We start from the raw sequence: 5071 nt of genomic DNA, 5'->3' as shown, positions 1-5071 counted from the left end.
TGGCAAAGCGCCTGGCCCTGATGGATTCACAGCAAATTTCTTTCACGCTTTCTAGGAGCACATAAAAAAATAAGTCTGGGAGCTCGTGGATGAATCAAGAGCGATGCACTGGGTCCTTCTCTCCCTAAACACGACCTTTATAGTGTTCGTTCTGAAAGTGGAAGAATCCAGTACACCTGACAAATACAGTCCGATTGCGCTATGCAATGTAATCTACAAGCTCATATCTAAAGTCGTGGTGAACATGCTCAAACCTCTTCTCCCTCTCCTCATTTCGCCAGAGCAGACATGATATGTAGAAGGGCACCAGATACTGGATGGTATCATTCTCTCACACGAAGTGATCCACTCTCTCAAGATTTTGAGAAAACCAGGTATGATTCTTAAACTAGATCTCTCCAAAGCATTCGACAAGCTTAGTTGGACTTATATTAAACATATCTTACTTGCATTCAGCTTCAATGCTACCTCGATGCGATGAATCATGAATCTCATTTCCTCCCCCAGCTTTTCCATCCTTCTTAATGGTTCCCCTTCCCCTCCATTTCATCCTTCTCGGGGTATCCGTCAAGGTGATCCTCTTTCTTCGTTCCTTTTTGTTCTCATGGCCGAAGGGCTTAGACGCCTTCTCAATTCAGCCTCAAATTCTAACTCTTTAAAGGGAATCTCACTGCATGGTCAATCCCCTATCACTCACCAACAGTTTGTCGACGACAATATGCTTTTTGGCTACCCGTCAGTGCAAGAAGCCTCTGCCTTCAAACTTCTACTCAATCTTTTTTCAGAAGCCTCTGGCACCACCATCAACGCCTCCAAATCCCAGCTCTTTTTCTTCCACACTCCCATACTCACTCAGAGAAATATAGCCAGGATATTGGGCTTCTCTATAGCCAAGCTTCCTTCAAAATATTTGGGAGCTCCCCTGTTTGATTCTGCTATCAAACATGCTTCCTGGAGGACTCTTCTTGACAACTTAGAAACCAGGCTCTCCTCCTGGACCTATCGCTCTCTCAACATTGCAAGCAGGATTATCCTCATTAAATCTGTTCTCCAAGCCATGCCTCTATATTTGTTCTCAATTTTGGTTGCCCCGAAATGGGTTCTCAAGAACATCCGCAATCTTCAAAGAAACTTTCTTTGGGGCTCCTCCGGTCATAACAGAAAATGGGCACTGGTCAAATGGACGGAGGTATGTCTTCCAAAATCAGCTGGGGGGCTAGGTCTGAGGGATCCCCTCCATAGCAACAACATCATGGGTGCGCGCATATGGTGGAATTGGATCTCTAAACCGCATACTCCCTGGGGTCGTCTTTGGCAGGCCAAATATGCTCCAGGTAGTCCAAAGGAGGAGCTAATCCGATTCAGTTCAACCACCCTTGGCTCGCTGATTTGGAATGCTGCCAAGATACATAGCGCCTTTATACAAGCGCACAGCTTCTGGGAAATCCACTCAGGCACCACTGCAAGATTTTGGGTAGATTCCTGGCAACAACTTCCCAAACTTGCCTCTCTCTTTCACAAACCCAAGTGGTAAGACACCATGCAGTAGAATGAGAAAATTCATGTCCATCATTACTGGTAGCAGCAGTCTCCCCAAGGTTTTCAACTTTGGAGACCGACAAAATCATGGCAGGCCAACTGGTAGGAGGAAACCTATGATGAGATTGATCAAGAACTCAAATTTAGGAAAATCAAATTCTTTGATCAGAAGGACCGATTGAGATGGGGATACACTACCAAGGGCATGTTCACGACCAAGGAAGCATATAAAATCCTTTATGAACCTATGCAGATAATAAAAGATCAACTAGGGGACCAAGTCTGGCAACCACACATATGGCCTAAGGTTTCCACTTTCCTATGGCTTCTTAGCAAACAACGGATCCTCACATGGGATAACCTACAAAAATGAGGATTTATTGGGCCTTCAAGATGTTCCAACTACAATCTCCATTCAGAGAACATTAAACATCTCTTGGATACTTGCCCATTAGCAGCTGAAATGTGGGAGAGAACAGCACAGTGTATCAGAAGAACAGGTAGAAGAGAGGGAGACATTGTAAACACCATTAGGAACTAGCCTAGGAACCCTTTCCAAAGTTCTCTTCTTAATGCCCTCTGGAGCCTCCTTTCGGGCTTCGTCTATTGGATCATCTGGAAGGAAAGAAATAATAGGATCTTCAAGAATCAAAGTTCGCCTCTTGATACTCTTTGGTCTCTCCTCAGGCAGAATCTTCAAGAATCTCTAGCTCTAAGACAATGGCAAGACTCATATATGTCAGTCTTACCTCAGGAACGTCTCATTCTAGCCAACTGGAACCTAAAAATCACCTCTGGAGACCATATCAAGTCCAACACTTCTATTCACACTGATTCGGCACAATTTTGGTCTCCTCCTACCATCCACCCTTACAAGCTAAACTTTGATGGTGTGGCTAAAGGAAATCTTGGGCTGGCTGGATATGGAGGCATCTTAAGGAATGCGGAAGGTGCTGTTATGCATATTTTTCATGGATCGCTAGGTAGAGACACCAACAATGCTGCAAAGCTTGAGAGCTTATGGCAAGGTCTACGCATAGTAGAATCAGAAAACTTGATCCCTTTAGAAGTAGAAGGGGATTCACAAATCCTTATAGAGGCTGCTATCCGAATACAATCAGGATCCTCAGCTGCTAAGATTGCCTCGAGTTGGAGGCTTCTAAGCAGACTAGAACAAATTGAAGAATGGCTCAAAACTCCCCGCAGTGTTTCCTTCAAGCACATTCGGCAAACAGCTAATAAGGTAGCAGACAGATTGGCTAATCAAGGGGCCGATCAGTAGCTCCCATTCTTCTCTGATCCATTGAATAGTTCCAATGATACACAACTCAAAGGCGACTGCACACTCCTGGTGCACTAAGATTTATCCCTCCCAGATCCGGGTGTCTAATTATGGTACAGGTATGTGGGCAGAAGCTTGTGCGGGCACATGGCTCATCTCCACCGCCTTTCAATCTCCCACGGCACCAGACATCGATTCCCCTGCGTTCAAGATTAATGCTGCATTAATGCAACCTATCCACCCTCCTCCATTGGTTTATCTCCTGAGCATGGCGCCCTCAACTTGCCACATTCATTTTTTTCCTCCTTGCTTAAGACCCTCATTTGTAGTAGCCAAGGTTCGTCCACGAACCCTTCCAAGGATTCTCTGGGCCCTGGTTCGTTGGGCGGATTGTTGGCTGAGTCCTCAAGCCCCTCCCTGCCTCATCTGCATTCTCGCCAGCATCTTAGTCTCTGCTCCCAATTTTGCCCTTCTGGTTGCTGATGCCAAGCCTGTGCTAAACGTTTTCTGCCTCCATAGTCTTTCAAATTAATTGGATCATCCTGGTCGGCCAGCCATGTCGAAACTTTATCAGAGGATGAGCAATAGGAGAGGTAGCTCCAGGGGGCAAACAGGCTGCCAGGCATCCTCCTCCACGACGGATTCTTCGACTCTATGTTTGGACTTTAGCATGGATCGGTATCCGGCTACAAGAAGTTGTCGGGGCAGGGGTAGAGCCCTGCACAATTTGGCAGTGAGATCCCTCACTTCTAACTCCACTCGCCTACAGTTCCCCTGCAGTCACGGCAATCTCTCCTTCATGGCCTTTGTTACCATAGAGCTCAAAGAGATCAATTTTGGTCAGGTTGCAGGTTCCCTTGGAGCGATGATGGAAAGGCCGGCGGAAGATAGACATGGCACAATCCAAATGAACTATGAGCCGAGCAAGGCTTTAGGCTCAGGCAAAAGCATGGCTTCCCATATCATGAAGGATCAGGCAGGCCCGAGCGTATCTATAGTTGGAGGCTCTACAAGCAGAGAGGGCCACCCCTCTGAGGACAAAGATGATTACCAGTTTGGATGCCGCATCATCGAAGAGCAGCCCGATCCCTCCCATGGTGTTTAAACAAGTCTGTGCTCTTTGGTTTTTTGGAAATTCAGTGTGCTCGAGGTTTTTCTCTTATCACTTGCCTTACAGTCACGATGAGTGCTCCAGTTCTAATCGCCAGTTTCTATCGCGAGGGAGGCACTCTGCCAGCTTCTGGTCTCTAGCCTCGATTGTAGTCTCAAATGCTTTTGAAGTTAGTACTCAGATTTGTTTTTCAAGCAACGTTTCTCGATTCATTAGTCATGGTCCAGTTTTCCTGTTACTGTTGTCATATGGCCCTCGTTCTATTTTCAGTGCCATGTACAACAATGGGGTTTTTTTATTATTTTTTGCATTAGTCATGGTAAGGTTCCTGGCAGTCCTTCAGGAAACACTCAGTCAGGTTCTCACTGATTCTGATAAGTTATGCTTGTAAACATGCCGACTCTCTAGACTAGCTTTCATGAGGCCATAACCTCGATATAAAATATTGTTGTACTAATATAAGAGTAGACATATTCCAAACAAAAAAAACAAAACAAAACAAACCTAAAATAATACTACTTCCATAGAACCTAAAATATAAGAGAATTCAACATAACTTCATTCATATTCAACCATACTTTAACCATAACAACCCATAAAATATTGTTAAAAACTCAACCAATGATCACATTTTTGTAACATTCATTTGTGTATCATTCCGACGTGGCATATAACATGTAAGTTTATTATATTATTGTTAAAAACTCAACCAATGATCACATTTTTGTAACATTCATTTGTGTATCATTCCGACGTGGCATATAACATGTAAGTTTATTACATTTATGTAACATGTGTAACACTCATCATATTTGTGCAACGTTAATTATATATAATAATTATAATAAAATTACATTTATTTCTTTAAAAAAAATGATTAATTATATAATAATTATAATAAAATTTAAATATATAATGTTGATGAATAAAGAATAAAGAATGGTTTGTTGCTGATATGCTAATTTCGTCTTATAACTGTCGGGATAGAAATGGGAGTTATGCTGGTTAGATTCGGTTCAATCCTCACACTCAAACCTTAAACATTGACACATTTCTCATGAGTACCTATAGCGATCCTCGAACACTCGTAAATGTTGACACATTTTTAATGAATATTTATTGAAATCCTCGGAGAGTTA

Source organism: Pinus tabuliformis, chromosome 2_2, assembly GCF_031772625.1.
Source record: "Pinus tabuliformis cultivar Carrire ecotype Pingquan chromosome 2_2, CPIR1, whole genome shotgun sequence".
Lineage (NCBI taxonomy): Eukaryota > Viridiplantae > Streptophyta > Pinopsida > Pinales > Pinaceae > Pinus > Pinus tabuliformis.
The sequence above is the reverse complement of the archived record's forward strand: the minus strand, read 5'-3'. Positions refer to the sequence as shown.